This window comes from Eptesicus fuscus, chromosome 9, assembly GCF_027574615.1.
Source record: "Eptesicus fuscus isolate TK198812 chromosome 9, DD_ASM_mEF_20220401, whole genome shotgun sequence".
Lineage (NCBI taxonomy): Eukaryota > Metazoa > Chordata > Mammalia > Chiroptera > Vespertilionidae > Eptesicus > Eptesicus fuscus.
This window is the reverse complement of record NC_072481.1, coordinates 3114005-3136009: the sequence shown is the minus strand read 5'-3', so window position 1 is coordinate 3136009 and position 22005 is coordinate 3114005. Positions and strand designations below refer to the sequence as shown.

The window sequence follows — 22005 nt, the reverse complement described above, 5'->3', positions numbered from 1 at the left end:
CGGATCACAGAGTGGTCCTTCCTGGCTCGTCAGGAGGGGTCGAGGGCGATCGGGGGGGCTCCCATGGCCAGAGCGGAGACATTCGCTGGACAAGGGGGGCACCAGCTCACATCCCTGGGCACCTGGAGGCGCAGGGCTGGCGCCTCTCCAGGGAGGGTTGGCTGGTGCTCCCCGGGCTGCACCAGCAGCCACTCTGCACCTCACAACCCTTTCCTGAGCATCTTCTGTGTCCAAGGCGCTGGGTCTGGCCCCAGAGCACATGGGAGATGCAGGAATTATCCCCAATATGTAACACACACACACACACACACACACACACACAGACACACCAATTATTAATAAAGAAATAGGCCATGTGCCACACGACAATCCACTGTGCGGGGCGGCAGGGGGTGAGGGGGGCGGCAAGGATAAAACCCAGGGAAAATGGAACTGAAACCTACGGGGGGGGGGGGGGGTCCCCGTTACCCGGACGAGCAGAAGGGACAGGCAGTCTCACTGCCACGCTGAGGAGCTGAGGCTTTCTCCCGCCGAGCGGGGTCCCTGACAGCAGGGGTGGATTGACCCAGGAATGACTGGGGGGTCACAAGGGCCCACACTGGGCGGTGAAGGGAGAGGCAGGGGGAGAGAGAAACATCGATGAGCGAGACACATCGATTGGTTGCCTCCAACACACGCCCTGGGGATCGAACCTGCAATCCGTGTGTGCAAGCTGATGCTCTCACCACTGAGCGCATCACCCAGGGCTCAAAACTGAGTTTTTAAGATACTTTCATTTAAGTATAATTAGCATACAACAAAAAGTACAGACCTTAATGTTTGGAGAGTATTAACAGCTACATACACCCGGTCATCACAACCCCAGAGGGGAGGCGGTCCATTTCCAGCGCCCAGACACTTCTCTTCCCAGCCATTTCCCGCCCTGCCCTCGGGAGACCACTTTGGTCACCGCAGATTGGCTGCATGAGAATGTGCAGGTGACCTTGGACAACCAGGCCTGAACCGTGCATGACCACGGATATGTGGGTCTTTTCAATAAACACCTGAGCTGTCTGCGATCTGCACGGGCAGGGCCGGCTGTAGGTGTCGATCTAAGGCCATTTCATATGGGCGACCTGGGCATTCTCGGGGTTCGTATCCAAGGGCGTCCTGGAACCCACCCGTGCAGATACTGATGGATAACTAAGTTTTATGGGAGTCAAATGCTGTATGTGGATTTCTGACTGTGTGGGGGAGGGGGAGGCGCCCCTAACCCGTGTTGCTCAAGGGTCAATGCACTTCTGTTTTCGAGATCCAGCCATTGGTTTGTATCAGCAGCTCAATCTTTTTATTGCTCTGTAGCATTCCATTGGGATCGTTTATCCATTTTTCAGATGATGGATAGTTGGGCCACTTCCAATCGGGGCCTCTATATAAACATTCTGTGCAAGTTCTTTTGTGAACATGTATTTTTATTTCTCTAAGGCTAATACTTAAGAGTGGACTTGCTGGATCAGATCACAGACGTTCAACTTCACAAAAATGGCCAAACAAGTCTCCAAAGAAGTTACACCACTTAATGCACCTACCAGTCGCCCCACAATCTCACCGACATTGGATGTTGGTGGGTTTTCATTTTAGCCATTCTAATGGGCGGTATCTCCAGTGGTTGTAATTGTACTTCCCTGATGAGTGATGTCAAGCATCCTTCCACATTTATTGGCATTCACAGATCTTCTTTTGTGAAGTCCGTCTTAAAAGTGTCTACACATTTTAACAAAGATATACAGTTGTGTAATCACAACAATCAAGATATAGAACATTTCTATCACCCCAAGAAGTCCCCTTGTGCCCTCTCATCGTTAATTCACCTCCGCCTTCAGCCCTCCAGCAACCACTGACCTCTTTTTTGCTTTTCCGGAGCGTCACATAAAGGTGACCAGGCAGGGGTAGCCTTGGAGTCTGGATCCTTTTCACTGAGCATAACACATAGTGAGATGCAGTCAAACCATTTCCCTCTTTTTACTGCTCAGTAGTATTCCCATGGAGTTGTTGATTCCTTCACCAGCTGAGTGACATTTGGGTTTTCAGCTTTCGGAAATCATGAGTCAAGTCACTGTCATCACTGACGTCTGAGTTTCTGAATGACCACACTCCTCACACTATAGAACAGATCTATCCGGGGTCACACTATAGAACAGACCTAAGCGTTTTCTGAAGACGAGGTTTATAAGAAGCTGTCAAACTTCTTTCCAAAATGGATGCTGCATCCCCACCAGCACAGAGGAGCTGGTGCTATCAGGGTTTTAGTTGTCTTGTTTTGACGACTTTCTAATAGAGGTGTGTACTGGCATCTCATTGTGGTTTTGACTTTCATTTCCCTGGTAACTAATGTTGTTAAATCTCTCCCGTGTGCTTAGTTGCCATCGGTACATCTTCAAGTGTCTATTCAAGATCTCTTGCCCATTTTTAAAGTGGGCTGCTTGTATGTTATTAAGTTTTAAGAGTTCTTCATATATTCTGCATACAAGTCCTTTCTTAGACATACATTTTGCAAATGTTTCCTCCCACACTGTGGCTTGTCTTTTCAGTGTCTTAACAGTATCCTTGGAAGAAGAGAACTTTTACATTTTAATGAAGTCTGAAATCCTTCTCTCTTACGGATTGTGCTTTTGGTATCTAAGAAATCTTTGTTTATTCCAAGGTCATGAAAACGTTCTCCTGTCTTTTCTAGAAGCTTCACAGTTTTGAATCTAAACTTAGGTATCTGCATGATCCATTCCGAGTTAATTTTTGTACACGGTGCAGGGTGTGGGTTGAGGTGCGTGGGTTCTTGCATATGACACCCAATTGTTCCTGCCACCCACCTGTCCCACTAGGCTTTGTGGAGACACTGCCCTTCTCCAATGAACCGCCATGGCACCTTTGTCAAAATTCACTGACCATGCACATGCGGGTCTCTTTCTGGACTCTATTCTGACCCCTTGATCTGTGTCTACCTTTTCACAATTCCACAGTCTTGATTGTAGCTTTAGAGGAAGCCTTCAAAATCAGACAATGCCGTCGTCTGTATAGCTTTGTTCTTTTTCAAAATTGATTTGGTTTGCCCTAGTCGGTTTGGCTCAGTGAATAGAGCGTCAGCTTGCAGTCCAAAGGGTCCCAGGTTCGATTCCAGTCAAGGGCACGTACCTTGGTTGCAGGCTCCTCCCCGGCCTAGGCACTGGTCAGGGCACATGCAGGAGGCAACCAATCGATGTGTTTCTCTCACATCCATGTTTCTTTCTGTCCTTCCCTCTCTTCCACTCCCTAAAAATCAATGGAAAAATATCCTCGGGTGAGGATTAACAAACAAAAAAAAATTGATCTGGTTTTTCTAGGCCCTTTGCATGTCCATAGAAGGTTCATAATCAGCTTGACTGTTTTGACTAGGATAGCACTAAACTAGTAAAGCAAATTAGGATGATAAACATCTTAACAACATTGACTCTCTCAATGCTGGATTTAATTTCTAGCAGCAATGTGTTGTACTTTTCAGTGTATAAGTCTTACACAGATTTACTGTTTTATCCGAAGGTAGTGATGTTTTTGAAGCTACTGCAAATGGCACTGACATTTTAATGTCATCTTTTTTTACTCATTTGTAGAAACACAACTGACCGTGGATCTCGGAGCCTGGTTGAAGCCACTTGTTCAGGTAGCATGTGTGCATAAATCCCCAAAAGATTTTTCATCATCATGTTGTTTGCAAATAACGGTTAGTTCCATTCTGAATTTAATTTGTCTAAAAACTCCAAAAGCTAGGTGCTCTGCAATGACTGCAAAGTGTCAGAAATTTCAGGAAAGAAAAGACACGGAGAGCATCACTTTGATGGCACAAGTGGACACAGTGACATCTCGAGCTCCGAGGTGTAGATCCTCTTCCTGCTGGATGGACACTGTTCCAGGGGTGGCAACGGTGCCATCGTCGGGGACTCTGGTGGCTGTGATAACTTACAGTTTCTAAGTTCTCCTCCACGGCAGCTCCTTCTCCTAAGCGCACGCAGCAGGTGGTTCTGGGTGTCTTTGGCCTCTAATGTCCGGGTACGTGCCCTGAGCTTCCGGTAATAGGATCTCTCTTGGCCTGGTAAACAGACTTTGGGTCTCACATGTACTTTCCAAATAGCTCTCGATTTCATCCGTGGGGCTGTGCAAAGGTCTCCATTCTAGGCACTGACAATCCAACCATGACACTCACACAGCAGTGTGTGCAATGTAAAAACCAAATACGCCGTTTAACAGGGAGTCAGCGCCATGTTTATGGCTCAGTCAATGAATGCACAGAACAAGGGAGCAGACCGACAGATGAGAGACTTGACAAGGGCTGAGACTTCATGTGTATTTCTGCCACCCTCTGCCTCACGCCCATCCTGCCACCCTCTGGAATCTGACCCCAGTCCTCAGTCACATCTATGGTATCACCTAGGATCTGTGGAAGTTAATTACTGCCTCCATCACAAAAGTCAAGTAATTATTTATCACGCCAGTGTGTTCTGCCCAGTGGTTTCAGGCGTGACTTTTTTTATTAGAAGGTAGTAAAACTATGCAGGGTTGGGCAAAAGTAGGGGTGTGTGCAACAGTTTATCCCCATATTATTAATTACTGCATTATTTTCCATACAACTGTAAACCTACCCTGGCCCCACCCTGTACACCTGTGTGCATTTGTGCGTTGTCTATATAATTTTTTAACGGAAAAATAACTCCAGAGCCCTCCACTGCCGTTCTATCAAATGCAAGGCAAGTGACTGCTGAGCTTCCCATTATGCTCGCCCTTAAATCACACTGTTCGGTCTGGTTGTACATCCAGCCCTACGGGGAGTTGTGCAGAGGCATATATTTGGCAAGCTTTCAAACCACGGCTACAAAACATGTGCTGAAGAAAATGATTCAAAATATTAAGAAAGCAGTCATTTATTTCAGGACGCCTGTTCACGTGAGACAATAAGCTGCTTCCCAGAATAGGCGCCATCCATCAGGACACACCACATGCCGGCACGCGCTGGCGGGGGCCTGCCTCTCAGCCGTCACACGCAGTGACGGCCATTCATCACCCGCAGTGCGTCCGGGGGACAGCAGCAGCCTGGCGCACCTGCAGGATGGCGCAGGCCCCCACCCCATGAGGCACCCAGAGCCCTGCTGGGTCTCGCTCCACATCCGCGTGAGAGCCCGCGGGGCAGGAGGGATGAAGTCAGGAGCGCCTGGGGGCTGGTCTGCAGCTTCCACTTCTCTGTCCGAACAGAACCAACCGGGGCTCTGGGTCAGCAGGTGCCTGTCTGGTTCGCTATGTGCGGAGAGGTCCCGCCAGGAGGCAGGAGAGATGGGCCAGCGGAAGCAAAGGAGATCCAGTCCCTCCAGAGCGGCCCCTGGAAACCCTGTCCCCCCGAGGGCACCACAGGCCAAGTCCACCCAGGACTGGCCCCGACACTGGCCCCGGCTCTCACGTCCATGAGCTTCACCTCATCTGCCTGAAACCCGGGTTGTAGCATCTCCTTCCATCACCGAGGGCGGGCACAGGTGGACTTGGAAAGTACACTTAGTGGCCGGTTTCCTCTCCATCAGGACACACGAACATCTAACATTTCTCCACCACCTTTAAGAAAAACTGCCGAGCCAACCGCACGGACGGACCGTCAGCACAGGGCGTGGGCGAGCTAGTGGCCTCACCCGCGTTAGTTCTCACAGACCGCCCTGCCCCCGCACAGGGCGCGAGCCTGCAGACGAGGAGTCCACGCAGGGAAGTGGGGGGTGTCCAGGCAGAGCCCCGACGGTGGACCTCGCGCCCGGGATGCAGAAGGCAGAATCCCGGCTCTTCTGAGCTTCGGGCTTGAAATGCAACCCTCGTCCTCATTTTCGCAAATACGCTTCCATGCTGTGTCTGCCAACCCTGACCTTCAACCCTCACCTTTCACAGCAGAGAAGCCGCGCCCTCGCAAACGGAAAGGCTGGTCCGGGATTCACACTCTGGTCGGCTTCGGAACGGAAGGTGAGTCAGTGTCCTGGCCCTGAGCTGCCCGAGCCAGCCCCGCCGCCCAGGACCTCGGGTCCCACTGAAAGGCCTCGGCGGCCTGGCTTCGCAAAGGCCCTCGGTACAAAGCAGCTGCTCACGGGACATTTCCAGCTTCGTTACCAGGCTGTTTTAAACCGGTATTTTCCTGCCCTGAGTTTGCCACCATTTAAAATGTTTGCTAGTTAGCAGTAATTATGGAAATGCCGCAGCCATTTCTATTTTTAAAAGGGAACCCCATTTAGCCTTCGTACATCCTGCAAGGTTTAAAATAGCTAGTCCGGTGATGTTTTCACTTAATTCAAACTGTCTGTGTGGATTTAAATACAGGTTCAGCAGAAAGCAAAGCAAGTCAAACATTTACTTTCTATTAAACATCTAAACCAGAAGATTAAACCTACTTTGCATTTAACAGAAGCAGCCTGCGCACCTCCCGGAGCAGGCTGATGTTTAAGCGGCAATCAATTTAGGAAGACAGCGATGGATTGCTTTAAACTCTTCAAAAAAGGAAAAATACTTCTGAGCCAATCTTTTCATTATAGTATCTTGCAAAGAACCTACGGAGCCTTTCTTCCTTCCAAACCTAAGGCTTTTTAAAGGCAACTCTTGCCCCTAATTCCACATGAAATATTCAGCACAGCGTAATTAAATTCCAGCCCGTGCTCTTCTGATTGGATTTTATTAGAGTCACAGAAATCGAGGGTGGCATCATGTTTGCGACAAACTTCCCAGCAACTGCGCATTCACAGTGGGTGCGTGGTTCTCAGACTGAACTGAAATGCAAAGCCTCCTCGGAGGGCCGGTTCCGGGCCAGGACAGACGGGAGGACAGACAGGAGGACAGACAGGAGGCACTGAGAGCAGCTCGCGCCTGGTCACACCCGGCCCCGCTGCGCGCAGATCTCCACTTTCAACATGCAAACACTGGGGCCCGCTTCATTTCTCAGTGTGAGTCTATCAGGTGCGTAAATAAAACAGAAAGGGAAAAGGCGGCAGGTAAAACCCACCCATGGCGGAAAGCAATGTGCACGCTGAATGAATATTTGGCTGGCGGGGTCATCTGATTTACAGGCAGCGGGCTCGGTGTTTCTGGTCATGATTGTAAATTACACAACTCAAACCCTCATGTTTGCCAGTCGGTGTCAGGAAACTACCAATGAACACAAACACCTCCCTCCCAGAGAGGCGGCCTGGGTCACAGGACTCCGACATTCCAGGACGGGGAGGGGGAAGAACCACGCAGTGACCACAGCCAAGTCCACGAGCCAATGGGAGCCCAGGGCCCCAGCTAATCTAACTTCCTCGGGATGCGTCCCAGGGGATCCCAGAGGGACGCATCTAGCACCACAGGCGACTCCCCCGGAACGTGCACGCGACGCCGGCGCCTCCGTCTGGAGTTCTGCACACACGCCAACAGGGCGCTCTCCGAGCAATGGTCACCCAGCTCCTCAGCCGGCCAGCCGGCCGCCTGCTGTGTAACCTCCTCCCAGCACCCAACCTGACGAGGGACCCACAACAGCAAAGCTTCCGTACAAATCCGCCGACGGGAGAGGAGCCGAGGCCTGTTCGAGGCACAGGACGCCACCAGGCCGCCCCCGAATCCGCAGGCGCCAGGCTAGAACCAGGCAGGCACTTGGATGCTCAGTCAGCTTAAAAAATAGAAAAGATGGTTCTTTAATGACTGTTAGAACTTCAAAAGGTTGAAAATACCTTACTTCTTACACTTGACTTTGGCTTTGTAGATTCGTCTAAGCTATTGATTAAAAAAAAAAAAACACCCACCAAACTCAGCAAAAGTGGTCAGTGCGACTTAACAGTCTAAGAGCAGCTGCCACTCCTGGTTTCAGAAAGGACCAGTGAGAGGCAGCCCGACGTGGAGACGGACCCGAAACAAAGCCAGCGTGACCACGTCCAACGCCTCCGCCGCGGGAGTAGCAGACTGGACAGAAGGGCCCCCCCGCCCCCCACAGCCCCCGCCATCCTCGCACAAACATTTTACAACGCTCACTTCTACCTCTGACGGGACCCAAATGTTTAAATAAGACGCTCTGCTCCCTTTGAAGAACCGGGCCCATTTATCACTTTTTCAAACAACATCATCTCCTCAGCCAAGTGTCTCCGTGGCTCTCGTAAAAAAGACACCGCCCGTGACTCGAATGTCAAGGTTTCTCTGCAGCACAACGTGTAGCCCCAAGTTCACAGAGGACGTGGCCTCAAGGAGGCTGCAGTTGTGCCGGGGCCTGTGGAGCGCAGGGCAGCACAGACCATGATGCCCCGAGGCAGGACCGTGAGGTTCTGTTACATCAGCCTAGTGATGCTGACCTCAGGATATTCAATAGGATCTGGCTGAACAAAATATGTAAGTTGGCAATTAGGTATCAAAGCACTGTTATGCCTATTAAAAGCATGAGTGTGATCACTGGGGTAGGACTTGACCAGTTTAAAAGGGGGAAGCAACATTTTCAAAGCCACATCACTGCAGGAGGTGTTGGGAGGCAAGGCTGGGGCTCAGCCGCTTGGCGTAACGGCTCCGTGAACTTGGGCTCTGAGTCTCCAATGTGGTCTCCCTTACTTCCCCCCGACACATGCAGGGAGTGACACAGCTCTCCCTGCCTAATTTTTATTTAGTTACTAGAGGCCCAGTGCATGAAATTCGTGCACAGGGGGTGAGAGGGGGTGTCCCTCAGCCCGGCCTGCACCCTCTCGCAATCCGGGTCCACTGGTTCCTGCTTGCCTGCCTGCCTGATCGCCCCTAACCACTCACCTACCTGCCTGATTGCCCCTAACCGCCTCTGCCTCGGCCCCTGCACACCAGGCTTCCCTCCTCTGGCTGGCCACAGGCACCAAGGACCCGGCTTCCCTCCCTCCGGCCTGCCGCAGGCACCCGGCTTCGCCCAGGCCGCAGCTTTGTCAGGAAGGATGTCCGGAATGACGTCTGGTCTATCTGATCTAATTAGCATATTACTCTTTTATTAGTATAGATTTCTTTTAAAATCTTTATTGTTGCAAGTATTACATATGTCCCTTTTCCCCAACTAACCCCTTCTAGCCTGCCCCTCCCCTGTCATGGTTTTCAAATAAACCAAATGAGATGTTGCCTGGGAAATGATTTTCTTAAACTAGAATGGTACACAAATGAGAGCTGCTATTATTTTTTGTTTCTATAATAACAATTTATAGATTCTCTATGTATTAAAACTAGCCAGTGGACTTCTCACTGGGAAGCCCAGCTCGTTTCTTTTCCATCTCTGAGTATAAGGAATGGTTTGGGATCTTGGGGGCAGGGGGCCGCATGTGCTTCTGCCTTGACTCAGGTCTCGAGGCACAAGGAGTGGCCGTGAAACTGCAGACATGCCCGGCTGAGACCTGACACGAGCTGCCCACCGGCCTCTCCTTCGGTCCCACAGCTCATTAGCGGCATAAACAGGGAAGGTGTTTAGGTGTTAAGATCCTGGAAAATCAAAGGTTATTCTAATGTCAAATGGGCACGGCTACGGACCACGGTAAAGAGAGAGGATGGTTGGGAGCCAGTGCCACATCCACAGCAGAACTGAGGCACGCGAGGCAGCCATCTCAACCGCAGCACAGCTAAGTGCTAAGCTGGCACCGTGAGCCAATCTGACCCCAGTTCACAGGGTCATGTAAGAAAAGTCATCAGCAAAACTCAACCGCTCAGCGATGCTCGCAGACACTAGGGGAGGGGGTATGGGAACTCTGTACCGTCTTTGCAACTTTGCTGGAAATATGAAATTATTCCAAAATAAATTATTGTTAAAGGCAAAGGTGGAGGAGCTTCTAGGAAGAGAAGGAAATTAGCACGTATTTAACAGCACCCGCAGGTCACTGTGTTAAGACTGTTTCCCGTGTCAGCTCCTTCCAACCTCACACCGTCTCCTGACGGGCCAGAAGCAGCAGCTCAAGCTCACGAAGGGCAGAGGGCTCTCCCAGGGCCCCGCCCTTCCAGACAGACGGATGGATCCAGTGCCTGGTCGGCCTGGCCCCACAGCCCAGAGAAGCTGAGTCTGGCCAAGGGACCCACGCGGGAAAGGCGGAACGGCCTTCTGACAGCAAGTCCGCCTGCAAACGCTCTCACCACCAGTTCCCACAGGGTGGGGCTCGCTGCAGCTCCAGGAAGGCCGGGGCGCTCCGGGGCCAGGGCTGAAGGGAGCGGGAAGCTGAGAAACAGAGCATTCTAGATGGGCATACACTAGCCACCCCGGGGCTTCCCAACCCCCGCCAGAACCAAAGCTCCCAGGAAGAACACACGATGGGGCTGCTGTCCAGAAGAGCAGTGGGGGGCTGAGGGGCCCTCCCTCTCTGCCTGATGTCCTGAGTGCCATCAGAGGGCACTAACCCACATCGTCACTCTTGAAAAGCTTACGTCACACATTTTAAGCTGCAGGAATGTTGAATGAAAACTAGATTTCAAATCAATGAAGGCCTAAGTATGTGATCTAACAGAGGCTTACACATCTGTTGGTCATACATGTCCACTGAACCCCATAAAAGCTGTAAGTCACATGCAGCACCAGGGTGGGAGGATTTGGGGGGGGGTTTATAAAAACAGTAAGTTAATCAAATGTCCAGATTTTGAAAAGAAAACCAGGAGCTCCCCAATTGCTCCCGCACCTTTCGCCGTCACGCAGAGAAACCTTCGCATCTTTGACATGAACACACAGAAGGGCACCAAGAAAAACATTCCCGCTGCTTCTTCGCTTTAGAAAGCCACGCTCCAGTGAATTAAAAGTGGACATTCACTGTAATAAAATCATAGCACAGTTTATTATGCGAGATGAAGACATGATTGAATCTTTCGTACGACGATCCTTGCAAGAATAAACGGCGAACATTTACTAGGGTTCACACCGCCATGGGCTGCTATTCTGAGCACATCACACTTAATACTCACAACGTCCCTCTGAGAGGCTGAAAAATGCTATTTTGGTAAAAAGTTCAACCTTGCATTTCTGGAATGCAATCAAGAAATTTTTTTTTTTTACAGTTGTATCCTCCACTGATGATTTATTTGTCCACAAAACTGTAAATGCAGATTTGTGAGTTCTGCCTCATTAACCACCTTCTGCAATTAGTTCTTCACCCCAGAATTCACACTCCTGATACTTCCAAGGCGGGTGAGAGCACACGGTCACAACAGTTCAGCAGGAAGTTTGATGAAAAACGCGTCAGGCCCTGAAAGATTTTTTGCTTTTGCTTTGCTTCGTGGTACATAAAAGCCTGGTCTTCGCTTTCACACTTTATTTACACGAAACTGAAACGTATCCCTGAGTTCGTCAGAAACACCTCTTCCCTCTGGGAAAGGAAATTCAGGAGCAGCTGAGCCTGTTTCCTCCGGTTTGAGTTCATTCCTTCGGTGTGCAATGAATAACCGAAGTTTAGACTGAAATGGACAAAATCTGACAAATAACATATGCCACACCTGAAAAAATGTTTGCACAATTCATCACAAGTTCGCACCACAAATAAACTCACCTTGCGGTACCAGCCTGCATCACAGGATGCTGCCTCCTCGGTTTTGGTTTTGCTCTTTATATTTAAAAAAAAGAAAAAGCCCTCCTCAAAGGTTTTCAAGAACAGTATTGGTATCTGGCCTACCCCCCAAAGACTAAAGATGGACGGACTCTGACGTCTTGAAGGTAATCTGGAACAAGTCAGATTAGCATTATCTAAATAACTGCCTCCAACCTATGCCTCTGTTAATGGCCATTTTGATCTAGGATATATTTGGGGTTATTTTTTAATTGATGCCTAATTTATTATTTTAAATGATTAAATGTTAAGAAATCTTTTAAACGCCTGCCTACCTCCTACCTCCCTGTCTTTATTTCTCGATGTTTCTTTACCGACTAGCTGGCTTGATAGTCAAGTCATCCGGAGACATGGCTCGTGTTCTTCTCCATTTCCCCCCTCAGCAGGAGCGGGGGTGCCGTCACAGAGGGCACCTGCAACTCGGTCCCAGAGCCCTGCTGTGCCCGGCAGCTCCCAGGCACCCTGTGCAGGGCCGCCAGTCATTTCAATCTCAACCCAATATTCACATTTACCCCAAATCTCGCTGCCTTGTCATTTTTAAAGTCACCTGTGAAAGGCAAGTGGAAAGAAAAACATTCAGGAAGGAGGCACTGCTGGCTGGCCCTCCACCATCCACCCCACAGCAGTCCCGGACTTGACGCCGGCCGGGCACCGTCCTCCTGCTGGATACAAGGGTGACCAGAGGCCCTGCTCCGTGGAGCTTCCATTCTCGTGGGTGACACGTGTAACCAGCATGTAAGCACGTCATCGCTCGGGCGGTGAGCGCTCTTCAGAGCCGAGAAGCTTGCCGAAGGGCCGGGGAGTGGCACCTGGGCATGGAGGCCTCGTGAGCAGGTGGCGTGTGGACAGAGACCTGCTCTCCCAGAGCCAGGCCAGGCCGTGGGATCTCCGTCACAATAACTCTGGATGAAGCCAGAGCGGGTCACTTCAAGCTATTCATTCTTCGTAACATTCAGTTCAAATTAATTTCGGGTTTTGAGTACAATTAATTCACTAATAGAATCGTCTCGGAGCCAGTATGAGCTGGCAGGATGGCAGAGCTCCCCCTACGAGTCCGCCAGCTTCTCTCCACTGCCAGCCCTCCCGGCTCCAGCTCTGTGGACCCTCCTCTTGCTGCGCCCATGAACAAGTGTGTGGTGAGAGCCTGAAATAAACAAGTGCAAAATGGGTCAAGACCATCGCTTCTATTTCTGTTTTTAACTGAAGAAAATTTGCCCCATTTCCAGAGGCAGAGAGAAGAGAAATCTGGATAAAGGCAAATTGAAGTACACATTAAACTGAAGTGCACATTAAACATATGTACATGCATATACATACCCCATACACTACGACACATCTACCCACATATCTGACTTCTTCCTACAAGAACTCAAAATGGGATCTTTTCTAATCGGCTTTTTTGCAATCATTACAAAGTTATTACAGCATAATTTTATTGGGTTGTACGTTGTATCTTTATAAGGCCACAAAACTTCTTAAAGGATCAAATTAAAAATTAAAGATTCAAAGATGATCAAGGTGAAGGTTCAATGAACGCTAATTTTATAGTAATTTTTACTGACTTATTCAGCAAACTACTTAAGTTTTGGGTTGGTTTTTCTAACAGCGTCCCGGGGAGCGTGTACAGGGGGCTCTGACTCAGAGGGGCGTGTGCCAGCACACACTGCTGTGCCGAACAGCGCCTCCAGAGCGACCCCTGCTAAAGGCTGCGCAGCGCCCGGGACTCGAGTGGACAGCTCCCACGTCGTCCCCAGCACGTCCGGTCGTTACTTCCCAGGCCAGTTTCCCGGGTTGGAAAATACAGTATTTAAAGGGGTACTGCAGGAGGAAAGGGACTAGCATTCCCCAATTATCTGTGAGGCTAGCACGCTACAGGTGACTCCACAGCAGCGCAGAACTACCTTAATGCACGCTGGGAGGGAGCCTGAAGACCGGCCCTTCGTAACCGCCTCTCAGCACCTCCCCCGCTGAGGTGCTCCTGGAGGAAGAGCCACGAAGGGAATGATTTGGGGCAAAACACTGAACACTGTGCTGACGAGTCTTACAGGGCGAGTTGAGAGCATGTTGGGAGGGATGCCCAGTTTGGGACCGACTTCTACCCTCAAAATGGCTAACCCTCAGCATCACTGCTGAATTGCAGTGGATCAAGTTCAGTGACAGAACCATCGTCCTTGGGCATATGTGTCCAGTGCTCGGTGCCAGTCAACCCCACCCATGAGCTAGAAGATGGCACTACAAGGACGCACTGGAGGAGGAGCGGGGCTCCTTACAAGGCAAGTCCTCGTCATGACATTTGTGACCTACTTCCCTAGGGACTATTCAATGAATGAAGCAGTTCATTAAGACACCAGAACAACAAACTGAAGGATTCAGGGGATCAAATGTAAATTACATTTTTTACATAAAATGCGATCATCTCTGCGGAATCGGCAGCTTCTGACTGGTTTTCCATTACTCTCTGCACATGTGCTCTCTGCCACCAAAATTTTAAGACCTGTATAAACAAAAACAATATTCATTCTCTTCCCCCACAACAGTTATTAAGCTTACGTTTTTGGCTGGAAGGTCCATTAGCCTTCCCTCATTCGTGCGACTTTCCCCATTCACCCACCCCATCCAGGCCCCGCAACCACGAACAGACGCTGGGCTGGGCTCCAGGGAAACAGAAATAGGTGAGGCCCCGCACCTGCTCCGAGGAGCGCCCAGCTGAGTGGACTGAAGGCCCCAGAAAGAGGTGAGGTGCAGTGTGCACGGCGAGGGCCTCAGCGGAAAGGAAAGCAGTGCCGTGAAGTGAACCAGAGGACAGGCTGTGCAGAGGCCTGGGAAGTGAGCCCGGGGCCGCCTGACAAGGCTGCCTGCCAGGCAGAGCAGAGCTGGGAGGGAGAGTGGAGAGGACAGAGTGTGCGAAAGGTTAGAGCTGAGTGCCTGCTGCCGGGCGGGGAGGGGGAGGGGCAGGTGAGGCTGGTGGTTGTGTCTGACCATGACGGCCTTGGGGGTTGGTGTTTCTCCACCTTCACCTACATCTCCATCCCGGGATGGGGCTTCGGGCTAATGAAGACTAATTCACAGACACTTGGTAAAGGCAAATCCAGAGGACACACAGAACCACGCAGAGAGCAGGCGAGCACCCCGTTGTGTCCCGAGGACGGGGCAAGGGCTGGCCTACTGTAGTCACACACCTGTCTTGGTGAAGGCTATCTGGCTATGCTGGTTAAAGTGGAAGATTCAGCAGTAAATTTCTGAAGGAATAAATTACAAGCTTAAATGTTGTAATACTTAGGCTTTTTTGAGGCAAAAACTACAAGGGAAAGATGCTAGTGACCCAGGTCTCAATAAAAGACACTGAGCAAATGTCACCGCGCTCACTGCCCTGTCTCCGGGCCACTCCGACCTTCCCTTGCACAGAAGCTGGGGCTGTGCAGGCACCAAATGAAGTGATTATGTCCACAATGCTTTTGAAAAGCTAATACTTTGGCTCTTTTACATAATGTCTTATAATTTACAAGTGGCAACATAAAATAGCTCTTCTTGTGCTGGGATACATTATGATGTCATAAAGATTTATGTGAGGAGGAGTGACTTTATAAGCAAAACGCCGCTCAGTGGGGAGAAAAACCTCAAAACAAATTGCAATAAAGCCATTAATGCTCTTTTAATTTCTTGCTTAATTTCCAGTGTTTGGTATTCATCCTCTTCCCCATCAGATGGAAACACTTTAATTAGAATAAAGAGAGTTTAGGAAAACTTGTGTCACGAGTGAGCTTTCACTCTTACTGAATGGTGTTTACCGAGCCTCTTGCAGGTGGAGGCAAGGGTGCGAGGAGGACATTCTATTTAAATGTGCACAGCCAGTGAGCTCCCAGGGGAGACCAGTCTGGACGCTGACCACACAGACTGCCCCGGTCTCACGCCTGTGACATTGGCTCATCACTCCCCCACCGCGGAAGTCATCCAAGAACATGAGGTTCATAAACACCTGGCTCTGAGTGGGCTCTTCCTAAACACGGGCGCGGGCAGGATTTGGGACAATTTCTTGGTTCATCTTAAAACAGCAGAAAACAAACGGCAGGGAACCTAAAGTCGTTTGAACTTGACAAAGGTACCCATGGGGGCGGGGTGCTGGGAGCTCGGCAGGGGAGCGGCGTGTGCTGCCCGGGGCTCTGTTCCCCCTTCCAAACCGGCTCCACCTGCTGATGGCAAGCTTTTTAAAAAGCAGCGTTCTGACCCCAGCATCGATTTTCATTAACCTTTAAAGACACGACGTGGATCAAAATAGATATACTTCCTCTGCCTGGCACAGGGTGACCACGCAGCCTCTCAACCCTGGGAGGGCAGGCGCGTTTGTGTGCGGTGTCTGTCTGCCTGCCTCACAGCCACCGCAGGCGGCCTCTGCCGGGACTCACACGCAGGACTACGTACAGCTCCGAGAAGGTGAGGCTTGTGCCAAAATAAAGGCAGGGACCCAAGACGCGACAGATAACGACAGGAATCTGAAGGGCGCTTTCTCCGGAGGGAACTCAGCGCTGCGGTGAGGTGCTCACACTGAGTTGGCGTTTTCATCGGTGATTCAATGAACGGACTTCTGGATACAAGCGAAACCCCAAGTGGAAAGGTGCCATTTTTGGAAGATCCTGTCAAAACTATGGCCTTGTGTCCTGAAATCTTACTCTGACTCAGAAATCTTGCCCCAAACCCATGATTCCAAGGAGGTGCCACTCTAATGAGGCAAGGTGCTTGGAGAAGTGGGGACAGGGTCAGGGTCGGGAAGTCCTGCTTGGTGGGCAGGTCACAGCAGTGCCCGTGAGGCACCGGCCCCTGTAAGAGCCATGGCCTCCCCTCCTGCCTCTCCATCCCTGGTCCTCTCACCAGGAGGCATCAGTGCTTTCAGATCCACATAGAAAATCTTTGTAAACCTTGGCCTCTCTGATCCTTGACCCTCTCCCCTCCGATGACCTTGGACTCACCTCCACCGTCATCCCCAAAGCCCACGAGCCACTCGGCTATTGAGCATTGGAAATGTGTCTCGTGTGAAGTCAGATGTGTGGAGCTCAAGGCTTCGTACAAAATAAATGTAAAATACCTCAATAATTTTATATTGATTACATGTCCACATACTTTAGATATATTGGGTTAGATAAATATATTATTAAAATTAACTTGGTTTGTTTCTTTATGCTTTCTTGAAGCATGGCTACTAGAACATTAAAAATTGCACCTGTGGCCTGGACTGTAATTCTATTGGACAGCACCGCCCTGGCCTCGACGTGAACCAGACGAATCTGCTCTTCATCAGAACAAACTCAAGCGCCCCCTCTGCCTCTAGAAAGCAGCAGCCCAGGCACCACGCCCTTCCTGTCCTCCTTCCGAGTGAACCAGCGGGAAGCGGGCTCTTGGCCTCCGAACCTCGCCAATGGCACGAATGACCTCCGGGCTGCCAGGTCCGTGGTGAGTTCTCAGTCTGGCTCTTAGTGACCTTGAGCCGCATCTGACACCCACCCTCCAGGCTCCCGCCTCTGCTGTCCCTTTCATCCTCCTTTGCTTCCTTCTCCTGCCTCTTAACACTGGGCAGCCCTGCCCTGTGGGAACGTCCCTCCCCATCCACTCACCCCCACAGGACTCCACCGCTGAGAGCCTGGAGAACGAGCGTGCTACATGCTGAAAACCGCACAGTCTAGCTCAGGTCCAGGCCCTCCTCTCCACGTCAGACTCTGGTTGCGTGGCTGCCATGTCAACCCCTCCACGTGGCAGGCAGAGCTAACACGTCCACGACACAACCCGGGCTCTCCCTCAGCCTTTCCCCAGCCTGCGGCGCCCTCGGGGGCCCGGCCTCAGTCAAGGTGCTCCCATCCCTCCAGGTGTCAGCGCAGAACCAGGCACCACCCCGACGCCTCGTTTGCACCTAACCAGTGGTCGGCAAACTCGTTAGTCAGCAGAGCCAAATATCAACAGACAACGATTGAAATTTCTTTTGAGAGCCACATTTTTTAAACTTAAACTTCTTCTAATGCCATTCTTTAAAACAGACTCGCCCAGGCCGAAAACCGACTTCTGCGCATGGGCCACGAAGTTTCAATCGCACTGTACGTGCGCGCCCGCACGTGGTATTTTGTGGAAGAGCCACACTCAAGGGGCCAAAGAGCCGCATGTGGCTCGCGAGCCGCAGTTTGCCGACCACTGATCTGGCCTATCCACTCGCTCTCTGAGGCACATCCAGCTCTGACCACTCCCTCCGCCGGTCCCAGCACCCTCAGCCCTTGCCACATGTCTCCTCTGGTCTCCCTGCTCCCATCCCTATCCCTCCACCAGGGAGCCACAAACTCCTCGGAAAGGGCCGACAGGGAATAGGTGGGGCTCTGCGGGCCAGATGGTCTCTGTCGTAACTACTCAACTTGGCTTCCAGCTCAAAAGCAGCTCCGACGACAGGTGAGTGAGGAGCGCCCGATCCATCAAACAGGAACTGAGACGGACACTGACTGTTTAAAGCCGTATCACTTCCATGTGCCACAAAATATTATTATTCATCTTTTTTTCCAACAACTGGCAAACGTAAAAAGCATCTTAGTTTGCTGGCCGCACAAAAGCAGGCCCCAGGCTGACTTTGGCCCCGAGGCCGTAGGTGCAGCCCTGCCCTGGACTCCTCCCCGCACTGCGCACAGCGGCCCTCTGAATCCCGCCGTTTCCTGCTCAGACCTCAGACGGCTTCCCTTCTCATTCAGGGACATGGAGACCTTCCCGTGACCTCGGGCCCACCTCCTCCTCTCCTCCTCCCTCCGCCCACACTCAAAGCAGCCTCACTTTGGCTATTGCCGCCCCCTCGCCGGGGGGCCGGGCCTTGCTGTTCCATCTGCTGGGAGCACCCTTTCCTCAGATACCCGGGGTGCCATGTCCTCCAGATCACCGAGCGAGACCCTGTTGAAGCCCCTCTCTAAAACAGACCGAGACAGCCACAACCCTTTATGCAGTTTAGTGGCTTCACTGCTCTGCCATGTTTACTGCCACCTGGCATTGATCCCTTTGTCTACTCAGGACCTCACAGACTAGGCCGCTTCTGAACAGAAACCAAACAGCCTGGTGTTTAGGGGCATGAGACGGGAGGCGCGTGGCTGGCCGGTGTGCCCCAGCACCGCTCCCTGGCGGGGTGACCCTGAGCACCTCCGTCCGCACCAGCGCAGAGCCCTGGAGGGAATGCGTTACCAAGCTCACGGGGGCAGAGGAGGCCTCCACGCCTAGTGCTTGATTTCTGTTCTCGATCTCCCCCCGACCCTCTTGGAGGGGCAGCGCCTCGTTCTGTCCGGCTTGGGTCCCGGTACCCCGGACAGGGCTGTGCTGGCGTTCAGTAGCTACTTACTGCAGAGGAACAGGGGTTTGAGCTGAGTCACTGTGAGGTGGGAGAATCCTCACCACCCCGCCCATCATCCCAGACAGCAGGGAAGTCAAGCTTCCCGCAGGCCCACTAGAGAGAGAGAAGCGAAGGGAGGCATAGCCGCCAACTAGGTCACCTCACAAGATACCCCCCGCCCCAACCTAACACTGTGCTGTGGCTCAAAGGCTACCCGTCCTAATGAGAGAGACACCGACTTGATGTGGGGCAGGTTCAAGTGCGCCTGTGAAAGGCCAGCCCGGCAGAGCCTGGCAGTGCTTCCTGGGCCTGCGGGAGACTGCTCACTCAGAGGAGCGGATACTTAACTGACTTCTGAAAACAAAGACCATCTCGCCACGTCATGGAAGTCCGCCCCGAGCCGGAGGTGTGGGAACGTTCCCGTCCGCCCGTCACCCACGGGGCCCTGAGCGCCCAGGTGCGTGGCCCGGCGCTCCTGCGGGACATCCGAGTTGACTTACGGGGGTTAAGGCGGTGACCGCGCTCCCGGGCTCTGCCGTGTGGGGACAAGGTCTTTCATGTGAAGAGAACTTACGTGTGTCCCCGTGTAACAAGGACTCTCTGCAGTGAGAGGCCTACCCCCTTCAAACACTACAAACGGGGAAGATCGGCCACACTCTCCTGCCTCTCCCCGGAGCTGTTCCCAGTGAGTCAACAGTAACACCCTCAGCACAGGCTCCGCCAGAGAACAGCCAGGAGTGCGTGCAGGGGAGCACACCAGGGCAGCTGCTATGGAGTTCCGCTGCGTGGCTGCCCACCTGCACCGGACACCACACCTCCGTGAGCGGGGCTGAGTCAAGGACCCTGAGGGTAAGAAGGGGCTGAGGGGCCCCCAGGAGGTGAGCAGCTGTGGCTCACGGGGGAAGGGCCTAGGAAGTGATGAGCTGTCTCTCTCTTATCCTGTGCTTGTTTTTTAAACTCTGCACTTGGCTGGTGATTAAGGTCACAGTGACACAGACAGCGCCGAGGACCTGCGTGAGCCGGCTGGCCCGCCCCTCTCAGCACCACACCGCTGTGCGGGGGAAACCTGGAAGCGCAGGCTGGGCCCTAATTGAACCCTGCATTAGCCGAGGAGCCTAAATAACACTCTGTCAGCTCTTGTGATCGAGCAAACCACACGCCTTGTGATATCCCAGCTGGCCTGGCAGTGCCCTTGACTGGAGGCTTAAGAGCTTCGGCTGGGGCAGAACGCTGATATATCGTCTTTCCGTTTCAAACTGCAATGATCACCCCTGGATTTGGCATCACACAGAGTGCTCCCAAAATGAGATTATGGCCAGTTAATGGAGCACCCCTCCCCGCGGGAGCACCCCCAGAGTGCCACTGCTCGCTGCTTTGCTGGTTTGCAGGGGGGGAAGCCGTGGCTGTTTGCTTTACAAGATGCGGGGAGAAGAACCATCTGCCCGGTCTGGTGTTTCTTTAATTAAAACTTTAATTACAGGTATATCTCTGCCAGGCCCGTGCAGCCTGTCCGCTCCTGTTCTTAATTACCTGTGCTAATGAGCACGGCGGCAGAGGAAAGGTTGGCCGGGTGTCTACTATGTGCGAGCACTGGCAGGTGACACACCCAGAGCCAGGGCGGCGGCAGGACTCGGCCTTCCCGCCAGTCCTCGCGGGGACAGAGGCCGAAGGCGGGACTGGCCCAGGCTTCTGCTGGGAGACTGAGGGCTGGAGGAGCACAACCCGCCGAGGGGGCAGCGCCAGCGCAGGAGAGCGAGGGCGGCTGGGTGGTCAAGCCTGAACGTCACCAGCGGGGGCAGGCCGTTTCTGAGCGGGCCCGCAGGAGGGTGTGCCAGGCCGGCTCAGGCCGCCATTCTGGGGCGAGTCACACAGCAGCTCGGCCCACCAGCACCAACAAGAACAAAGGGTGCCGTCCCCACTGCTGCCAGCAGACCTGACAGAGCAGGGCCTCTGCTCGCTCGGGAATCCGGAAGCTGCTCCCGGGAGGGACAGGAGAGGGAGCAGTGCAGGACGGTGACTCTGTTTCCCTGTCCTCTCTCGGGGGAAGGGCCTTGAGGAAGGGCTCTGCCCTCAGGAGCGGGTTCCTCATCACCAAGAGGTGGGGTCTGACCCATGACCTTGGACCTTCCAGCTCCCAGGGCTAGGCGGCAGGTACTCTAAAAGCCTGAGAGGGTCCCTCGAGAACAGCCCAGTCCGTCCTTTACCCAACGCTGTCCTATTCAGGGCTGGAGACTGGCATTTCTCAAACCATCTAAATCCGTCATGCTAAATCATCTACATGTTCAAGATCACCACCCATTTACGATAGACATTCACAAACAATCTGAACACTGAGAGGGGCAGTGCCTACGCCTTTAAAAGGCTGGTTCTGACAATCAAGAAACATCTATTTGAACACCTACTATGTGCTGGGCCCTGGGAAGACTGACTTTCCTGTCTGATGACAGATACGCCCACAAGCATGTGCTAGATAGAAGGACAAAGAGAAAACGAGGAAGGAGAGGAGGAGGAGTTGAGAGAAGAAGAAGGAATGACAAAGTAACTGTGTTGAAGAGGGGAGCCCTGGCTGGCGTGGCTCTGTGGTTAGAGCGACGGCCTGCGCACCGAAGGGTCTCAGGGATGATTCTGGTCAAGGGCTCATACCTGGGTTGCAGGTTTGATCCCAGGCCCCAGTCAGGAGTCAATCAATCGATGTGTCTCTCTCACACTGATGTTTCTCTCTTCCCCCATCCCCCGTCTTTTCCACACTGAAAATAAATGGGAAAAATCTTCTCAGGTGAGGATAAAAAAGAGGGGGCGGGAAAAGAAAGGTAAAAGCAGGAGGGAGGAAGCAGTGTGGTCCTCTGCCTTCACTTGGCTCAGGACTCCTTTCTAGCCTGGTTTTGGGGGGTCAAATGCCCACTTACCGGAGACCACAGTCTACGAGGTGGGTGGCTGGGACTTTGCCACCGAGAAGGTGCCGATTATGGTGCCTGGATACTAACCCTGCCCAGAGGCCCATGTTAGGTTACAATGTCGCTAACTAAGAATGAACAGCACTGGCCCACGTTCTGGAAGCACAGGTCTTGTTTACAACATGCACTTCCTGTCTTCCTGTCC

The 22005-nt window shown here is 52.2% G+C and overlaps 1 protein-coding gene and 2 long non-coding RNA genes across 3 annotated transcripts in view; 1 reads left to right on the top strand and 2 right to left on the bottom strand.

The window, feature by feature from the left end:
* Positions 1-22005, bottom strand: part of CAMTA1 (calmodulin binding transcription activator 1) — a 665080-nt gene that overhangs the window by 561571 nt on the left and 81504 nt on the right. The window lies entirely within an intron of this gene.
* Positions 1542-18023, top strand: LOC114235238 (uncharacterized). Its single transcript, XR_003621416.2, has 4 exons — positions 1542-1603; positions 3624-3673; positions 16754-17012; positions 17591-18023. It is a non-coding gene; the product is annotated as an uncharacterized LOC114235238 (long non-coding RNA).
* On the bottom strand, positions 13945-21644 carry LOC129150220 (uncharacterized). Its single transcript, XR_008556946.1, has 2 exons — positions 21550-21644; positions 13945-14061 (listed from the first exon to the last, which is right to left on the bottom strand). It is a non-coding gene; the product is annotated as an uncharacterized LOC129150220 (long non-coding RNA).